General features: G+C 37.3%; 1 protein-coding gene and 1 non-coding gene across 2 annotated transcripts in view; both read right to left on the bottom strand.

The window, feature by feature from the left end:
• The window catches only part of CPEB3 (cytoplasmic polyadenylation element binding protein 3), a 160671-nt gene that overhangs the window by 121229 nt on the left and 17415 nt on the right, over nt 1-22027 (bottom strand).
• On the bottom strand, nt 9442-9548 carry LOC144245511 (U6 spliceosomal RNA). The gene has a single exon (XR_013339275.1). It is a non-coding gene; the product is annotated as a U6 spliceosomal RNA (small nuclear RNA).

The following is a 22027-nucleotide window of genomic DNA, read 5'->3' as shown; positions in this document are numbered from 1 at the left end:
ACAACAAGACAATAAATAAAATTACTTCATAAAATTAATACTACATCAGTTGCTTCCTGTCATGGATTAATGACATGAATAAAAGTTCCAGAACACACATTCTTTTCATTAAGAATGACGATTTGGCATTCCTCAGCACTGTGTAAGTTTAACACAAGTTTTTGTAACTGCATCCTCTCTCCCCATATTCTTTAATGTATATGTCCCACTACTTCAGACTTTCTCTCAAATGAACTAAAAAAGTAAATTCCAAACAGACAGTCCAGCGAATTGGCTTTGCCCTCAGCCTTCACTGTCAAACATTCTATTCAAATGAATAGAGGATTTTTTATCTAGAGGAAGTCCACAATTAAGAACTTTTAGACTACAAATAGAATCACTTTTCTGAAAAATCAAAAGGTGGCTGTAATTTTGATGTAATTTTATCAGGTATTTTTAATATTTGTTACTGATAAGTTCTATACATTGGATACACTCTCTAAAATTTAAAATGTGTCCAAAGTACTACTAAAATTACCTTTTAAAATGCATTCATTTGAAAAAACTTTAGGTAGTGTTTTCATGACGGTAGAGTCAAAAACATTTTGAAAACAGAGGGCTAATACTAACTGAAGAAAAAAAATCATTGTTCCGCCACATTTCACTCAAGCCCATGGGAGACCATCATGTACAAATTATTTTTAGTAGTCTGAGCTAAAAGGAAGCGCAACTCATAGCCTAACTTAACATTATAGATTTAACTTGCTTTTAAGAAAAGCGAAACAAACACACACTTCAACAACCACACCAAATCAAACTACTGCAATGAGATTATTTTCAGGGTCCTGAACAGTTGATCCAGCATGCAAATGATCATTTACCATCTCCAATGAACAGAATAAATGACTGTCAGGATGAGCAAAAAAGGATACACCAGGTAAAAATCTCAATTTCAGTGACCATTTTCTAGTTTAAGTCTTAACTCTTAGGAAGCTGTTTTTCTTCTGGTTTCTGGAAAGTATATCTATCTATTTAGGGAGGCAGAAAGGAAAGTGGCATTTCCTCAGCACTGAGCCTAAAGGAAGAATCAGAGGGCTATTGAATGAATGCAGTATGTATATAGGCAGGTGCTAAGAAGAGCCCTGAACTGAGAACCAGGAGGCAAGAATACTAGAATAACTACTATCAACTAGGGGTTTTGGGGTACATCATGATCCACCTTTCCAGCCTATGCCTCAAATTCCTTCCTTCATACAAATGTGAGGACTGAGCTTAGAGTATTTCTAGTATCTCTTACAACACTACACTTTTTTTCTTTTTAACTCAGAGATGAGGAAAGGGTGGAGGGTACAGATGTTTTCAAATGCCAGAGACAGAAATCCCATTTTTACAAACCTTTTTTTTCCCCAAATGGAACCACTCTGTTCATTTTATTTTATTTTATTTTATTTTAGAGAGAGAGAGAGAGAGAGAGAGCATGAGTGGGAGGTGGGGGGGGGGTCAGAGAGGGAGGGAGGTGGAGAATCCCAATCAGGCTCCATGCTTAGCGCAGAGCCCAACACAGGGCCCGCCCCATCCCACTACCGAGGTGATCAAGACCTGAACTGAAATCAAGAAACGGACACTCAACCAACTGAGCCACCCAGGCACCCCATTTTTACAAACCTTTAATGCACAAGTCAAGGGCCAACTCCTGTACTAGGCCCTGGTGACTCAGATATGAATGCTGCAACCTAGTCCCTATATGCAAGTAACTAGTAGAAAGAGAGAGACATAACCAATTAAAATAAGAAAATGACAGGTGTTTTGACAGGGGAATATGTACAGTACAATGGACACTAAGTCAAATCTATTTCTTAAAGAACATGAATGTGTGTATTATAATTTTTTTTTTTTAATCACATTCTGTAAAGTCCTAGGTGTNAGAATCTGAAACAGGCTCTGAGCCGTCAGCACAGAGCCCGACGCGGGGCTCGAACCCACGAACCGAGAGATCACGACCTGAGCTGAAGTCGGACGCTTAACCGACTGAGCCACACAGGCGCCCCTTCTCTTACTTATTCTTAATGGTCTACCGTATTCTCATTGGTAAAAAGGGATCTTACCTGTGAGGATTAGGTTGAATTTATGCATATTTATTTTTCTCATTCTGTGTTTGCCAAAAGGCACTCAACATTCCTTAGCTTACTGCCACTGCCCGCCCCCTCACTTACTACCTCCACCTAATTTTCTTCTTTTAAACACTCATCAACTATCTATCTACTATTGGATAAGAAAGAGACATGGAATATTTTCTTTGGCTCTTCATTTTGCTCTCTGTATAATTCAAGAAGGTCTTTTCTTTTACCTTTAAGGTCTTCCTACAGAGCATTTATTTTGCTCTGGGTTCAAGTTATCAAGTGGAAACTCCAATAACTTAGGGAGTAAAGCTGAATTTCCAGGAATGCAGGCTTATCTGTCTCCATAAGAAGTACCATATTCTTTGTCCAGAGAAAAAGCCACAAGTGAAAAAAAGAAGTGTGCTGATGAGAAGTCAAAGTGACAACCTATTTCTGTCACGGACAATCCTGGAATGGATATCCGGGAGCCTTCTAACATATATATATCCACACTTCTAACTAGAGCCCTGCAGACATGGGGCTATTTCAAAAAAAGCTGATAAGGTCAAGGGACTATAAGAAATGGCTGTTTGAAGGCATTCAAGAATTTTTCCAGCCAGTTTTTTTTTTCATTTAATTTCTGATACAACCCTTCAAGACAGATAACAACATACTCATTTTACACATGAGGAAGGTAAGGTTTAGAGAAGATTTTAGCCTGGATCTGACCTCAAAGCCAATACCTAGGGAGTATAAACAGCTGTCCAAAGAACTTGATCTAATCCATATACGACAGTAAATGAAAACTCTATAGAAAAGTGCACATTGCAGCTAATTACCAATGAAATGACCTTCCTGGCAAGATGTTAGTGAATTCCTGTCAGAAGACAATAGGAGTATTAGATGACTGCCAGTCAGGAAAATTGGAAGAAGTGTTTGAGTGGGGACGTACGCATCTGAAATGGTTCTCAAACTTGTCAGATTGTCAAAAATTACATGTAGAATGGTTAAAATGCATGTTCCAGGGCTCCAGCTAAAACAAACTTAGTCATAATTTAAAAAGAAATAAATGTCCCAGGTGACCCTTTTGACTGGCTATATTTGAGAGCCACCAGACTGGATGATTCTTTAAGGTAAGCCTTCACACCTGCATCTGATCAGTAAAACGGACAGTAAAATGAGGGAGGGACTGGAAGGACAGCAGCAGGAAACAAACAAGCCTAGCCACTTTGCCAAGGGTTAGCTTTGCAGTCTCCCCAATTGATTGTGGGTGAGGAAAGCAGTTGGTGGTCTGAAATCAGACATCTGATTTTCAAATTCTGGCTCTGCCATGTGCTGGCACATCACTTTGAACGAGTTTCTAAGCCTTGGTTATCTTCATCTATAAAATGATGATAATTTTCCCTGTGGTTGTTTTTAGTACCTAATGGCAATGTACAACAAAGCATCTGTACTGTGGTGGCTGCTGGAATATTAGGGAGAACACAGAGAGACTTCTAGGATGTCACCTTAGAGTATTGGGACATATATTTAAAAACCAAGAGGTTCACTAGTGCTTAACACATGAAAACATGACATGTGACATGCGGAACAGAATTTGCACAGACTTTGTTCAGTGAAGTGAACAAACTTCAGTACTGAGACTTATTGTCTCATTAAAATTTATTTATCTATGTCTCATTGATTTATATTTGCAGCATTTTATTCATCCTCTTTGTTTTATAAGTAAACATTGCTAAAAACAATTAACCAGGAAGGCTACAAGAAACAGAACCAAAAGGATAGAAAAACTATAAAATCTGCAACAAAATATAAACAGAAATCATTCATATTTACCGATCATTCAACAACAAAAGTTACAAGTGGAAACTAACCTTTAAATTTTTTTATAAGTTTTGTTTCTCGATACAGGGAAAATAAGGAAAATATCTTTTATTTTCATTTGTTTTTAACAAGCAAACACACCAGGAAGTATTAGAATGTTACATTTATAAATAATGCATCCCATCATGGACTCCTTTTCTCTGAAGATAACCAATCACAAATATTATCATTCAGTTGTATGTGGAGGCAGCACACTCCCATTGTACAGTTCACCAGCCCTGCTTTTTTCCTTCCCTCAACTCGACTTAATATTAGTAAATCTATCAAGTATTTAATATGTGCTTGCCACTATCCTAAGCATGCTACATTCCCTCATAACTCTATGAGGTAGGTAACTTTTATCCCCATTAAAAAAATTTTTTAATGTTTATTTATTTTTGAGTGAGAGAGAGAGAGAACACAAGTTGGGGAGGGGCAGAGAGAGACACACACACACAGAATCCAAAGCAGGCTCCAGGCTCTGAGCTGTCAGCACAGAGCACAACGCAGGGCTCAAACTCATGAACTGTGAGGTCATGACCTGAGCTGAAGTCAGACGCTTAACTGACTGAGCTGCCCCAGCGACCCCCCTTCTTTAAAAAAATGTTAATGTTTATTTATTTTACTTTTATCCCCATTTTATAAGTTAAGCAATTAAATCTTTACAAGATTAAGTAACTGGCCCAATATTACAGAGCAGTAAGCAACAGAGCCAAGGCTCCAATCCACTCAAATCCGGACTGTGCTCTTAAGGACTCTCACTCTACTGCCTCCCTGACTTCCTCCTACCCCTCAACCTTTAATCCTTTTCACAAACACCCCCCTCCCCCAACCTAATCCTAACACAATCAGAGAGAGATCTCTTTGACCACCACCACCCTGCCACATAGGCAACCTAATTAATCCTCATTTGCCCTTAGTCAATTTACTCTTCAAAAAACAGTTAAATTGAAGTAGTAGCTTGATCTACTCTAGCACAGCCACAGGCCCACCTCTATCAGTTCTATCCCATTCACCTGCCTTTTTCTCGGGAGAGAAATCTAGAACCCTTTTCTACCCTTTCTGGCTTATCCCTCAGACATATCCTCTCCTAGAGATAGATACAAGGTAGAAGGCTGCAAGGGCCCAAGAACATCTGAGAAAAAAAGCAGCTCTGGAACCAAATGACAAAATTTATCATTATGCCTACTATGTGACAGGAACTCGGCTACACGCTTTATAGCCATGATCTGAATCCTCAGCACAACCCTATAGGGTCACCATTATCTCTATCTCACAGAGGAGACAGCTAAGCTCACAAAGATTATATAACTACTCAAAGTCACAAAGCAGGACAGAAATCAGGATGTGAACCCAGGTCTATGACTTTCAAGTCCATGCCAGTAATGTTCCAGTGTTTCTCCACTGATCAGTTGCTTTGTGTTTCATGAACAATGGAGACTTGGCAACAAAAAAAGGGACACATACAGGATCAAAAAGCAAAAGGTGGTCCGATGTTTGAATGGGCTAGGAAAGAATAAATGGGGTTCTTCAGTAATATAGGAAAACAAGAAGAGGCATTCCTGAAGGAAGGCTTTTACATTTATCATATGACTTCAACATATGTATGGATAAAACATTTCAACATTAAATACATTCAACACACAGGGATTAATCCACAAAATTAGCCATTTCTGAATTTCCATTCTACTGCTCTTATTTTCTAATGAATTTACATTATTTGAAACTATCTCAGCTCCCTATCTAAACTATAAACACTATTTAATGGTTAATTAATATGTTTTCTCTATTTTAAATGAATATTTAATCACATAACTAACACATAGCTCCATTCTTCCTGAACACACACACAACAAAAGACCATTAAAGAAAAAGCTAGTCTCTAATCCTGCCTTCCTGCACTCTTCAGACCACTACGTACATTTGGCATGTACTCTTTCAGATGTTTAGAAATATATTCATATATATATGCACCCATAGAAAAGTGTTTTATGTTATTTCTTCCCCAAAACATAGAAGTATGCATTCTGTTCTACAGTTGCTTTCTTGGACCAGTATTGTGCTTCTGAAATAGGCCTCATATATAAATTTCATTCATATACACACACACACACACACACACACACACACACATATTCTTATCTCTTCCCAACCCAATCATATACACATCCCTCCTACAAAGTAAATGCATCGTTTTCTCAACTTTTCTGTTCTGGCCCTTTAACTGCATCTCTTCCATGCTTGGTCTACTTTGGCACAATGGTTTTTCTGACCTACAGTTTCTATGAAAGATACTAGTAATGAAACATAAGAATCTATGGAACTTATCAATCCTAAGTAAAAACCGAAGAGCCAATACATCCAAAAGTACAACATGTAGTGACTTCAAGCACAAAATCTGCTTAGGAGTACCATAAAGAATAGACAGGACATTTCATAATGAATACTAGATAGGGGCAGCAAACAATTAGATGAGTAGTAAATAAAACTATGTATCACAAAATATAAGTCTAGAAATTTATAGTTCTAAACTAATTACTGCCATTATTTGTCAGAACCTATCAAAAACATGTGGTTCCTATATCAAATTGAACCTTTACTATTGAGAAGCTTGACATACATTTGCCCCAAGATTAAAACCTTTCCCAAATAAAGGAAAACTTGTCACTCACGTGAGGGAAAGGTAAAAACATTAACTTTTCAAATGCAGGTTTTCATCCCATCTTCACTAAGTATCAAGTCCTTCAGTCTATGGTAAATTCAAACCATCCCACAGACAATTATTACATCTGTAGCCTTCTGGAAAGCATGACTGTAGATTCTTCTGGTCACTCAATAGCAGGCAAACAATGCTCCTTATATCTAACTTAAAGTCCTTACAAAGTTGAAACCTCCTCCTTCTCTCTCCTCAAAAGAGAAATAACTCATCAGCACCTGCTATGAATTTTAATATTCTTTAAGATTATTTTTAAATCCAGTCATCCATGTAAGAATTCTCAAGACCCCTCAATATAGCCTGGGATATAATTAGGGTATACAAAGAAATTATGATGAGCTCGATTTTTCTTCTTGAGGTTGATTAATTCCAATTACTTTAACCTTTTTCTATTAGGTTATATTTTTCCTTGCTGTTAACAGCAAACTAACCAAGAACTAACCAAGGTTCTTAAAAAAAAAAAAAAAAAAAAAAAAAGCAAGTTAAAAAAGCAAGAAGGTATTTTCACTCAACAACCTGAAGCACAACCAGCAATTTTCACCTAGCCTCTTACGGCTCCCTGCCAACCCCAATCTTCCTTCAAAGCTCTTCTCGGGGCACCTGGGTGGCTCAGTCATGACTTCAGCTCAGGTCATGATCTCACGGTTCATGGGTTTGAGCCCCGCATCAGGCTCTGTGCTGACAGCCAGCTCAGAGCCTGGAGCCTGTTTCAGATTCTGTGTCTCCCTTTCTCTCTGACCCTCCGCTGCTCATGCTGTGTGTCTCTCTCTTTCTCTCAGAAATAAATAAAACAAAAAAACAATTTCCTTCAAAGCTCTTCTCTTCGGTTTGCCATGTACATCTGATAAGCAACCCAGTTTATCAGACCCTGGGAAACATGACTTTTGGAATCACCTTACTGGCTTGAAATGACTTACGTATGAAGGCCAGATCTAGCTGGACAAATGGTAAAGAGGTGAACTGGACAAAAAGTATACAAATGCCTGCTGCTACCGCCTTTGACTATGGTAAACAGTTCAGAGCTAAGTATATATGCACTTAAAAAAAGGAGCAGGTGTACAGGTTAGCAGTGTGTTGGGTAAAAAGGCAGAAAGCCAGACCTAGGAAGGATACAGAAAGGGAGAGAAATAAATACAATGGTCAAAAAGAGCAGGCTTCAAGGAGCTACAAAAGTTAAAGTTGCCCCTTTTCCTTGGTGTGTGTGTGTGTATGACTAGCTGGTATTATCCCAAATCACTAGGCAGGCAGGATATCAACCCAAGCAGTTTAATTTATAAGGCATGATAATAAAGGGGGAGTTTGACCTTTGCAACAAAAACCTATCTTAGAACATTGGGCAAAAGTACATGTAGCTCCTCATATTGTTTTCTTTTTACTAATCATAAACGTCAGAATCTTTCCACAGTATGGTTGAGACTCTGCTTCCCCATCCCAGTATTGTAGTGCTCAGGTAATTAGCACTAACTCTATATTGTTATTACTTCTTTACATGCCTATCAACAAATTGTACGTTCTATGGGAGCAGAGACATAGCTCACATTCCCATCACCTAGCAGAGGGCCTGGCACATCGCAGGCATGCAGTAAATGCCTGTTTTACACTTCAATCATCCTTGTGATGGTTTCAAATTACATGATTTTTCATTTAAAACTAACAAAGAAATGCACACCTATTAGAATGGCTAAAAAGCAAAGAAAACCCCTGACAATTCCAAATGTTGACTGGGACACAGAACAGCAGAACTCTCATAAATTACTGGTGGGAATGTAAAATGGTACACTCACTTTGGAAAAACAATTTGGTAGTTAAGTTAAAAAGTTAAACCTTACCCTAAATCATACAACCTAGCAACCTTACTCCTAAGTATGTACCCAAGATAAATAAAAACACATGTCCATACAAAAACTGTATACAAATGTTTATAACAACTTTAAAAAAACACATTATTCGGGGTGCCTGGGTGGCTTAGTTGGTTAAGCGTCCGACTTTCGCTTAGGTCATGATCTCGCGGTTCATGGGTTCGAGCCCCGCGTCGGACTCTGTGCTGACTGCCGGCTCAGAGCCTGGAGCCTATTTCAGAGTCTGTATCTCCCTCTCTCTCTGACCCTCCCCTGCTCACACTGTCTCTCTCTCTCTCTCCTAGAAATAAATAAAAAAACATTAAAATAAAAACATTATTCAAAATTTCCCCAAACTGGAACTTACCCAAATGCCCATCAACTGGTAAATGGATTAACAAATCATGCTATATCCACTATATGGATATAGTGCTATATCCAAATATATAACAAATCGTGCTATATCCATTATGAAATATGATTCAGCAATAAATAGAAACAAAGTACGGACATGTGCTATAACATGGATAGGACTTGAAAACACTATAAGGGAGAGAAGCCAGTCACAAAGGATCACATGTTGTATATAAATTCCAATTATATGAAATATCCACAATAGGCACATTAGCCATAGAGACAGAAAGTAGAGTGGTCACTGCCTAGTGCTGAGGTAGCCAAGAGGGAATGGACTGCTATTGGTTATGGGGTTTCCTGTTTGGGGCAATGAAAATGTTTTAGAATTAGGTAGTGATTATAGACTTATAACTTTGTAAATATACTAAAAACCATGGCATTTAGATAAAATTTTAAAAAGTGAATGAACTTTAGAGTATGTTATCTTAACTATTTTCTAAAGTTTTTCTAATGTTTTTTTTTTTTAATAGTTTATTGTCAAATTAGTTTCCACATAACACTCAGTGCTCATCCCCACAAGTGTCCTCCTCCAAAAAATATGGAACGCTTCACGAATTTGCGTGTCATCCTTGCGCAGGGGCCATGCTAATCTTCTCTGTATCGTTCCAATTTTAGTATATGTGCTGCCGAAGCGAGCACGTTTTTCTAATGTTTTAATAAGAACGATACTACCTGCAAATCATCTATTTTAGGTATAAGACATAAGATATAATAATTTTCCTCGCTATGACTGAAAGAAGGCAAAGTTTTGACTGCACCTGTTCCATTTAGGAGCCACAACAGGACTCAGGTAATAGAACTTAATCCAGACAGTAGTAAAGCTCAAAAGGCAACTACTGCCAAGTAACAAATGCCATCCACTATTACAATGTGTGTCATTTACATTTCTCAGGATGTCTTTAATGCTCCTGTAGAGACCTACAAAGCAGTTATTCATGATATTACCCACAAGCAGCATCTTCTCGTGTCTCCCCTTGTTTTTGAGGTTTTTATATTCCAGAGATTACAGTCTTAGAATGATGTGCTGTGTATTCAGACACCCAGCTTATTCCATTTATAACCAGGGGACATTTTTAGGATGTGCTCCAGCATCTACCTAGAACTATTACTAGACCTTTATAAAAGATACCTATATTCATAAACACCAAAGAAGGCCCTGCTCCTGCTCATCTGAATGGTTGTTTGACTTGAATCCACAGACACCAAAGTCTGCCCACTCTGCTGCTGTGCATTTCAATTGCTGTTTGACTTGAATGGAAAAATAGGGGGGTTACACAAGCAGAATCCACAGATTCACCGGCATCTGACAGGGGCCACGATGTGAACACTTCTGTGTTATCCTCTACGGTCCTTGTATTTAAAAACTGAGCAGCAAAACACAGCTGCTTTTATGCAAACAGTCCTATGGCAATGAAAGCAATAAAGCAACAACTGTGCCAATTTGATCTAGGTTCTTCCCCCTTTGGGAAACCAAGGGATGCCATGCCCAGTATACACACAGATTAAGATGCCATGCCCAGTATACACACAGATTAAGAGCTATGGACTTCTTCACTGTCACTCCCCGACCACCACTGAAGAGGTCACCAATGTACATGTATGTTTATTTTCAAGCGAGGAACCTGGCAAATACTAAAAAAAATTCACTCCAGCTTGATGGACTGGGACCAGAAGAAGAGAAGCACATTACTTTTTTTCAGTTTCTTTTAGTGGGAGAAAGGAAAACAAACAAAAAGCCCACATCTCAAATTTACTCTACAATTCTGATTCCAGATGAGACCAGTAATAAAAACAGATTAAGTAACGAAATATAAAAGAATAGTATGGTCAAAAGCCCAAACTGCCTTAACCATTTTTTTAAATGTTTTTTATTTCTGAAAGAGAGAGAGCGAGAGAGCGAGAGCATGAGCAGGGGAGGGTCAGAGAGAGAGGGAGACGCAGAATCTGAAACAGGCTCCAGGCTCTGACCTGTCAGCACAGAGTCCGATGCGGGGCTTGAACCCACTAACCGTGAGATCATGACCTGAGCTGAAGTTGGATGCTTAAATGACTGAGCCACCCAGGCGCCCCTGCCTTAACCGTTTTTAAAGGTTCATTATTTCTGAATTTGAGCAGGCTTATGCCCTTAGCCCCCTTTCTGCCTAACCCGTCTCTGATAGCAGATAATGATGGTTTCTCAAAATATCACTCTGCCTCCACCAATGTGCCTCTAGGGAGAGAGAAATGGATGTGTATAATGCTTTCCATAACAAGCCTTGTAGAATTTGTCACAGCTACCATATAATGGATGATTAATGTGTGCCAGAACCTGTGCTGAGTACTTCACTTAGATTTCTTCTTTTGGGGTGCCTGAAGCATCCAATGTTGGTTTAGGCTCAGGTCATGATCTCACGGTTCATGGGTTTGAGCCCCACACTGGGCTGCTCCCTATATCTCTCTCAAAGTAAATAAAATTTAAAAAATTATTTAATCTTTACACGTGTGCTATAAGGTAGATATTATAATCTCTATCTTACAGATGAGGAAACTAAATATTAAATTCAGTCATTAATAACAAATCAGGTGCCCCTGAAGAAGGCTATCTACACACGAATTATTTGTTATGTAAGCATTCCAGGAAGAAAAGAACATTTATAAATCCTTAACCGAATCTTCAACTTAAATGTTATCACATTTAAGATAAACGTATTAAAAGCATATGAAATCCAAAGCATCTACATTTATTAAAATATTTGGCATTTAGAAGGCTAAGAAAATTCACTTTAAAATAAAGCCTGTATAATTCTAGTAATGCTAATTTAAAGTAGTTTAGAGATCTTAACATAAAATGCAACAATTTAGATTAAGGGGAAGTTCAGTCAGAATTTCCAAAATGTCCACATCACAAAATAATTTTTAGAAAAACGGCTTTATTACTTTCAAACATTAATGCTAACAAAATTTTGCCGTGGGTGTTGAGGGCTGTTTTACCCTTTGTTTACTTCACATAGATTTATTGGGAACTTTAATGTGCGGGGCATTAAAAATTAAAAAATTCAGTGAGGCACTGTCTCTGTCCACAAGAAGCTAGCTGTCTAACTTACAAATAATTACCATATAATGGGGTAAATGCAGTGACAGAGCTATGTGCTTGGAATTATGGGAGCACAAATGATGGAGAGTTCAAAAAGGCTTCCAGAAAAGGGGAGGCAGTGACTCGCACAGACATCTGGGCCCAACTTCCTCAAGAAATTTGGAAGGACCCAAGAAGAAATTCTCCAGAAGATATATAGGTTATATATAGGCTACAAATAGATAACATCTGTCTGTAAATACATTAACATTAAGGATATAGTTTACTAAATAAACCCTTTCTACAGGACAGTATCAGGGTAACTTATGTGTGAATAAGCACAATTTCAGAACAATATTCTACCACAACAGGGTCCAACTTTATTTTTTTTTAACTCTTTAAAATGTTTATTTATTTTTGAGAAAGAGAGAGACAGAACGTGAGTTGGAGAAGGGCAAAGAAAGAGGAAGACACAGAATCCAAAGTAGGCTCCAGGCTCCGAGCTATCAACACAGAGCCCAATGGGGCTCGAACATACGAACTTCAAGATCATGACCTGCGGGGCGCCTGGGTGGCTTAGTCGGTTAAGCGTCCGACTTTCGCTTAGGTCATGATCTCGCGGTTCGTGGGCTCGAGCCCCGCGNCCCCCCCCGCTCACGCTGTCTCTCTCTCTCTCCTAGAAATAAATAAAACATTAAAAAAATAAAAAAAAATAAAAAAAAAAAGATCATGACCTGAGCCAAAGTCAGATCGCTTAACCCACTGAGCCACTCAGGTGCCTCCCACCTTTTTAAAATTTATTTATTTTTCTTTTTTTTTCTTTTCATGTTTTATTTATTTCTGAGAGAGAGAGAGACAGTGTGAGTAGGGGAGGGTCAGAGAAAGAGAGAGACCCAGAATATGAAGCAGGCTCCAGGCTCTGAGCTGGCTGTCAGCACGGAGCCTGACGCGGGGCTCAAACCCACGAACTGTGAGATCATGACCTGAGCCGAAGTCGGACCCTTAACCGACTGAGTCACCCAGGTGCCCCTCACCTTTATTTTAAAGACGTTTGTGTGTGTGTGCGGCCTTACATCTTTTTCCTGGTATTCAACTTTGGGGATCTAGTGGGGAATATTATCATTATCTATTGAGCTACATATGCAAACATTCACTCTCTAGCATACTAAGGTTATAAATAATCTAATTTCTTCCCATTACCTTTTATTTATAGAGTACTTTACATCTCATAAAGTATTTTCACACACATTCTTGCTAATATGAACCATGCCCTATCTCACTCCAATATATCCCAGAACCTTCCTCCTATTAAACCAACAACAGGGCTGTCAAAAACTCTTGGAATTAAATAACAGCAGAACTGATCAATATTGGCTATATGCCTGGTACTGTTTCAAGCACTTTATATGTTTTACCTCATTTCTTCCTCAAAAGCCTAATGGAGGTAAATAATATTATCATCCCATTTTACAAATGAGAAAACTAAGGCACAAAGATATCATACAGAAAGTATCTGAGACAGGAGTCAAACCATTGAGCTCTTCTGCCTCTAGGTTTAGAATCATTCCTAATTAATAATTCTCATTTCTGTTATTATCTAACCATTATTTTTCTATTCATCCTGATGTGTGTGGTGGGGGAAAGAGTGAAAAAGAATGTACCTTCTTATATTATGGCTTCTTATTCATTTAGTTGAATTCCACACCTATTAAAAGAACTAAAAAAAAAAAAACCCTAATGTTTTACTTAAATTTATGTAAACAGTTCAGTGAAAAACATGAAGCAATAATTTGCCTTTGAAAAGCAATTAAAGTAAGATCTCCTTTTAAGGTATAACTATTTGGAGGTTCTGAAACTGATTCAATTTACAAAATTAATTTTATTCCCAAAACGTTGGGGAAACATTACCTAAGAAGTGAAATACCAATGTAAAAAAATTTTATATATAAACATAAATACTTTATAGAATAAACACACATTCAGTACTCTTTCTATGGACTCTATCATCCCAGGAATATATTACGCCTTCTAGAGGCAGAGGAAAAAATAAGCAAGCTGACTGGCAGTGTTATGATTACCCTCATTCAACGAAACTATAGGGATATATACAATATTCTAAAAGCAAAGATGAAGAGGAATTTCAAGGCATGATTTGAGGAAGGAAAAAGGAGACAAAAGCTATAAAAATATAAAAAGGAAAAAGCATACAGAACTCACTATTTGCACAAATGTATACACAAGACAGTCAATCTCTTCACTGGGATGACCAGTGATAACTAGAATTATAACGCTCTGGTGCTCAGCAGTTAGGTAAAAGTAAAAACAGTACATCACAGCATATCAGAGGCACTTAAATTTCAGTAGAATTAGACAAGTTATTCAATCTCCCTGTGCATCAGTATCCTCATAAGCGAGTAATAATAATAAAAATGCAAATAATAGCTACCTCACATGGATGTTATTACAATATCTGTAAAGCATTTAGTACACTACATAGCATAAAACAAGCAAGCACCAAAAAAGTGTTAAATAAATAAAATAAGCAAACGAATACCATTTTTCTGCATCATCATACAGGAAAGTGACAGTGGTCATATACCATGGTATGTGAGTCCAGAATGAACCTCAATTCTGTCTTCATGAAATAATGATGAACTAAGGTAAAAGTCAGGCATAATTTATAGGCTGAAAACTATGGGAATCAAGTGGCAAATAAATTACATCCAACTACGTGGAACTGAATAGACAGAAGGCATATAAAAAATCTGCAGTGATTATTTTGAAATAATAGAAGATTGGAAAGTTGCTGAAGACCAAAAGAAAGTAAACATTACACACACACACCTTTAAGGAATAGTACTTAAATTACTGAACAATCTGTAGTCATTTAAAAAACTGCAAGTATGAAAAAAGCTTCAGTGGACATACAGTGCTTTTTAAAATGCTTTTCACTTGAAAAGTTTCATGATTTTGTTGACAACTCATCTATCCTATATAAAAACAATCTCATTTAAAATGTAAACATAGGCTCAGTCAGTTGAGCTAAGGGCATGAGCCTTGCATCATGCTCCACACTGAGGATGGATCCTGCTTGGGATTCTCTCTCTCTCTCTCTCTCTCCCCCTCTGCCCCACTCCTCCGCTCACACACTCTCTCTCTAAAACAAAATAAAATGTAAAATAAAACTCAAAGTTAATAAACTACAAATATCTTTAGTGATAAAAAATGAGAACACATTTAAAATGTTTTTCTCAACTGTAAAGAAAGCACCATATAAAGTCAACAGAAACAGAACAGTACAATATGTGTATCTACATACAAATATTTCTGAGCAATATTTGTTGTTCCAAAACCTCAATAGCTTTAAAAAAAATGTGTTGAAACATTCTGCCTACTGGAAGCAAATGCTTAATCTAGTAGACAATCTATTAAGTATATAAGAAAATTCTTACATTCTCCTTGTAAATTCATATTGTCTCTCTCTGTAACATGTTTTATTAATAATGGCATGCTAATGGAAAACCTCAGATTTATGCATAAAAGTGCAAAACGAAACAAAAACCACAAATTATAAAACTTACTATGACTTCCTGTACAGACAAACTGTGCCAAATCATGACATGGAACATTGTCTAAGATCAAATGGCTTTAAGTATCAGCTCACTCAGACCCATTTGTTCTAAAACAGGTCTATCTATCTTCACTGTCCAAAATAGTAGCTACATGTGGCTATTTAGCAACTAAAATATTGCTAGAACAAATCGAGATGTGTTGTAGGTATCAAATACACATTTATTTTGAAGACATAGTATGAAAAAAATAAAGCAAAATAACTTACTAATAATTTTTATATTGATCACATGTTGAAATGATACTCTGGATAAAGAAGGTTAAATACAATATATTATTAAAATTAATTTCACCTATTTCCTTTTAATTTTTATTATTATTTTTTAATGTTTTTATTTATTTCTAGGGGAGAGAGAGAGAGACAGCGTGAGCAGGGAAGGGTCAGAGAGAGAGGGAGCTACAGACTCCGAAATAGGCTCCAGGCTCTGCGCTGGCAGTCAGCAGAGAGCCCGACGCAGGGCCCGAACCCACGAACCGCGAGATCATGACCTAAGCAAAAGTCGGACGCTTAACTGACTAAGCCACCCAGGCGCTTCTCTTTTTAATTTTTAAATGTGCTACTAGAAAATTTAAAATTATCCTATGTGCCTTTTGGTCTATTTTTATTGGACTACAGACATATTTAACAGAAACTCAGCTTGAATTCTTACATTCCAAAGTTAAGACCACTGACTAGCCCAGCAACTAGACCAGTTTGCAAATTTAACCAATAAGCCCTGAGCAAACTTTGTTTACTAATTTCTGCCCTCAAAGCACCCAATTACTAACCTTAGCCTCCAAAACTTTAAGTACCATAATTCCCTTTCCCCCTTCTAAGACACTCCTGAGCTTCTGTCAAGGTGGTGGTTGTTCAGCAAGTTTAGGAATGCCAGCTTTGTATGATCAACAGGTTTCCCTGGTGGTCTCTGCATAGGGCTTTGGCAAAGTTAATAAATAAGCCTTGTAAAATGCAGTAAGTTGTACTGAGGATGCATAATGAACAGGAACAGTGAGAAAAAAGTAATTACACTGACCCCTGAACAGCACAGGCTTGAACTGCGTGGGTCCACTTATATTTTTTCAATAAATATAGTACAGTACTGTAAATGTATTTTCCTTCCTTATGATTTTCTTAATAACATTTGCTTCTCTATAGCTTATGTTATTGTAATAATAGTTATATAAAACATATAAGAAAAAATAAAAAATAAAAAAAACATATAACATGGAAAATATATGTTAACCAATTGTTTGTTATCAGTAAGGCTTTGGTTAACAGTAGGCTATTAAGTTTTAAAGGAGTCAAGAGCTTTATGTGGGTGGGGCACCTAGCTGGCTCAGTCGGTAGAGCATGCCAACTCTTGATCTCGGGGTTGGGAGTTCTAGTCCCATTTTAAGTGTAAAAACTATTTAAAAACAAACCTTTAAAAAAAAAAAGAAAAGTTGTATGTAGGTTTTTGATTGTACAGGGGGTCAGGGCCCTTAACCCTCATATTGTGCAAGGTTCAAGGGTATGTGTAAGCTGTTCTAAATGATTTAAAATTTTTTAGTGTTTATTTTTGAGAGACAGAGAATGAGCAGGAGAGGGGCAGATAGAGAGAGAGACACACACAGAATCTGAAGCAGGCTCCAGGTTCTGAGCTGTCAGCATAGAGCCTAACGTGGGGTTTGAATCCACGAGCCGTGAGATCATGACCTAAGCAGAAGTTGGATGCACAACTGACGGAGCCACCCAGGTATCCCTATGACTTTAATTACCTAAATAAAAATCCACACTTGTAACAATCTGTCTTATTTCAGAAGAATGAAATAAGAAAGCCATGTATGCCCTATGGTTCTTGCTATGCCAGAGCAGAAGATCATAACATTTAAGTTAGAAACAGGTGTATCAGTTTCACTGCTATTTCTTAGTCTTATAAATGGGCTAGGACCATGATCTAAATTTTCAGACACTGTAGAACTCTTATTATTTTCATGGTTTGGTACCCAACTCCTGACTGTGTCTGTACAGTAAAAGTGGGTAGAATTTTAGGGGAGACACAAAGCAAATGTAGCCATCTCTACTACTTTTCTTTTAGTCTCAGGACTCGGTGGAACACCATTTTAAAGTCCAAAGCCCAGGGTAAACTCCCTAGTCTAGAACTTATAATGTGGCAAGTTAGCTGAAGTCCACCAAGTCTCCCCAGTTGAGTGAATTACATCCTGCCATTTTTATTCCTATCAGTGGTCAAATTTAAACTCCAGAATTACAGCTACTTTAATAGACCATATTTATGAAAAGCCAAATTTATCCCCAAATCACTAAACAGAAAACCATATATATGACTCAATTTTCAACTTCTCACCAATGAACACATGTTAATGTCAAGCAACACATATTTCACTTACCTCCAAATAGTCATCCATCCCACCCAAACTTATTTAACTATTTACTTTTTCAACTTTCTCAGTGCTCTTCACATCAGTAAATTCAAAGTCTTTTTTTTTAAATAAAGACATCAGATACACTCCAAATCCTATGGCAACTTAATATAGAACATCAGAATAAAAGTCTTTCCCAACTTGGGAACCATATGTTGATGAAAAAAACCATTGCGGCAGCATCTAAATAGTCACACATTTACTTCATTTACTTGATTTACCAATATGATGATCCACAATCTTTTGCAGTTTTGGCTGCTTTACTTTGATTTTCAGTGGTAAGTCTCTCTACCATCATTGAATGCTCAAATCAAATTAAGTTCTTATTAATAGAACAGGATTAAGAACAACCAATGACAGGGGTACCTGGGCGGCTCAGTTGGTTGAACGTACTACTCTTGATTTCAGCTTAGGTCATGATCCCAGGGTCATGGGATCAGGCCCCACGCTGAGGATGGAACCGCCTTAAAATTCTCTCTCTCTCTTTCTCTCTCTCTCTCTCTCTCTCTCTCTCTCTCTCCCCCTCTCCCTCTCTCTCTGCCCCTCTGCCCGGCTCCTGCATGCTCACTTTCTGTAAAGTAAAACAAACAAAACAAATGACAAATAGTATTCCAAAATCAAAGAGAAATTTTGCCTTTTACATCAGTAATGTATCTACATCATTACATGGTCTATTCAAGATATCTCCGACTCAATTCTCAACATGGGGCATGTATACATGTGTGCATACATACATATCATAGAGAGATGTAGGTATATGTTTCAATGTAAAAAAATTACAAGCACAAACCCTGTTCTCCAGCCTACCTGCAAGGGTTCTATCCACAGTAAGTCAACACAAATTGCTGAACAGATAAGACGACCCTTTTCTGAATTCTACAGAGGAGGAGAAGTTGTTATAGGGAACACTGTAGCATAAAATGATGCTCTCATTCACTCCCAGGACCTGACCTTATATTGGTTCTAATTCCCCAATTTTAATTGCACACTTGTTGCTCATTCTCATTTGAATAGTCCCTCAGCATCATAACAATTTACTGTGGGGACAGAGATTCAAGAAGTGGAAACATCCTTATCAGTAGTTTAAAAATGAGAATAAGTAGTTTTGCCTTCTCAAACTTCAAATGATAAAATTCAGAGAGAAGGATGCAGTTTGATGGTCTGGAAATCCCAACAAGAGAAAAGGGGGAAGACTATTTTCGTCTCTTTTTCCTCAATCCTCTTAATGGATAGAGACCTCTATGGAGAATGCTGTGGGCAACACAGTGCCTAGCAGGGGCAAAGCCACGTAAGTAAAGAGAAAGATTTAAAAAAACAAAAAAAAGCCTATAAAAGAGAAAAAATTTTTTTTAAAAGTAGATACTGTTTTATGCATAACAGCTCAGAATGATCTTGTTCTCCTTCATATCCTCTAATCCAGTAAGCACTCGTGACATATTTTCCTTTGTAAGATTTCTCAGTTATACCTTCCTAGATATGTGCTTAATCCAAGATAACTATTATGCATTCTCACCAGCCTCCCTGACCCCAGGCTGTACTGTGGCAAACACACACATTTCTCCAATCCATGTGCCTGGTCTTTCTAAACATCTATTTTTATTATTCCGCTGCCCTGATCTTAGTTCTTCAGAGTTCCCACTGTCTGCAGCAGAATCCACATTCCTCAACCAGACATTCAAGATTGTCACTGTCATGATAAGCATCATCAGTACGAGTCTAATTCTGGACTCCATTTTGAATCCTTACTCTTACTTTACTCTTTACATCATCTTTCTCACCTACTTCTAATCTATGTTCTCTTGCAATGTAGTATGTACAAAGACATCTTAAATACTTTTTAAAATCAAGTAGAACCTAGTAAATAAAAATGTATTGGTTTTTTGAATCCTAAAAGAAAATCCAATCCATCCTTATCTTCCAGTAGGACCTAAAGGTCTCCTACTCTACCCTATGACCCAGCAATTGCACTACTAGGTATTTATCCAAGGGATACAGGTGTGCTATTTCAAAGGGACACATGCACCCCAATGTTTACAGCAGCACTATGAACAATAGCCAAAGTATGGAAAGAGCCCAAATGTCCATCGACGGATGAATGGATAAAGAAGATGTGGTATTATGTATGTACAATGGAGTATTACTCAGCAATCAAAAAGAATGAAATCTTACCATTTGCAACTACATAGATGGAATTAGAGGGTATCATGCTAAATCAATTAGTCAGAGAAAGACAAATATCATATGACTTCACTCATATGAGGACTTTAAGATACAAAACAGATGAACATAAGGGAAGGGAAGTAAAAATAATATAAAAACAGGAAGGGGGACAAAAACATAAGAGACTCTTAAATATGGAGAACAAACAGAGGGTTACTGGAGGAGCTGTGGGAGGGGGGATGGGCTAAATGGGTAAGGGGCATTAAGGAATCTACTCCTGAAATCACTGTTGCACTATATGCTAACTAACTTGGATGTAAATTTTTAAAAAATTAAAATAAATAAATAAACAAATGATAAAGGTCTCCTACTCTAGTCAGGAAGTTCTGCTCAATAACCGTACTTGCTTATTTTTCTTTCCTTATTTTGGATTCCCATTCTCTGTAGCTAAATCCTGTCTATGCTACAAAATGGAGCTTTAAGGACACTTACTTTTATCACTTTTTCTTAACCATTCTAGGCCAAATTCTTGCCCCTCCTTGGCTGTTCACTGCATCTGACACATCACGCAATCTGTTACTTGCTTTCATATAATGCTCTGTTGCACGTATGCTAGTTCCTCAGGACAGGATTCAGATAATTTGCATCATCCATAATATTGAACACTAGCCCAAGAACATAGTATGTACCTTGTAAATACTGAATTCAAACTCTAGTTAACAGCATTGCCACATATGATGCATGTGAGTTTCTTTGGATATATAACAGAGAGAAAATATACAAAAGAACATATAAGATTTTTACACAACATGATAGTTTATAGAGCTGTCTCTATGGAACATAAATTTACACAATATTTTTCTACATAGGTTGACTTTTCACAGTAACTGAGTACTATAAGAAGTCATGAGACTGGATCATTAATAATATACACAATGCAAATTATGCTGAACACACGGTCTTTCTTTGATGGTTTAGAACAAACATGAAGTATCTTAGAGGCATCATAAATATTATGATCTTGCCAGAGGAGATTAAAAGATTGTGTTTTGAACTTGCTTATGACATTCCCTAGAAGAACCTTCTTAATATAAAATCCCTGATGTCAGCTTACTTGCCTATGGCTTGCTTGCATAAAACCAGAATATCAAATGAGCAACTGCTTAACTTCCTGGACGGTATAAAATGGCTGCCTTTTTGAATATTTAATTATTGTAACAAAAGCTGGAAGCATCCTTTTACCTAGCTTTGTCCTCTTCATTGAAATCTTCTTCATGTCTTTCAATGTCCTTTGACGTCTCAGTATTCAATACATTCTCTATTATTTATGTCCCTCTAACAGAATGTGTCACTCCAATTCCCTTGTCTACTTCAACCCTCCATTATGCCCCTCCGTGTGAAGCAATATATTCACTATCAAAAGATTTTTCTTTCTTTCCTCCTCACTCAGGCCTTGCATGTTTTATATTAAGCTATAATTTTCCTTAAGTCTCTGTGTTCCACATTTAACAGAATCTAGGCCTAAATTAGAATATCAAATACCCCATTGTATTTTAAAATGAAAATCTTGTGTTATACTTGCATGAGTCACCAACTTTAAAATAGCTACAATGGAATAACATTTTATATGCTAGATCATACCAAAGTTGGTGGGTCAAATACGATCATCTACACTGGTAAATATGTAGAAAGGACACAGTAAGCTCTAAAATGTTAACTAAATAATTTTGCTACCTTCAGATGAGCTCCTGTCTTTGGAATGTTGAGGAATTCAAGGGCAAAATATGATAAAATCTATCTCCCCACCCAGTCTCAAATCTTCTAAAATGCTAAATTCATAATGCCTTTGAAGTGGAATTTAAAATTTTCCATTCAT

Source organism: Crocuta crocuta, unplaced genomic scaffold, assembly GCF_008692635.1.
Source record: "Crocuta crocuta isolate KB4526 unplaced genomic scaffold, BGI_CrCroc_1.0 scaffold170, whole genome shotgun sequence".
NCBI classification, from domain to species: Eukaryota; Metazoa; Chordata; class Mammalia; order Carnivora; family Hyaenidae; genus Crocuta; species Crocuta crocuta.
The sequence above is the reverse complement of the archived record's forward strand: the minus strand, read 5'-3'. Positions and strand labels throughout refer to the sequence as shown.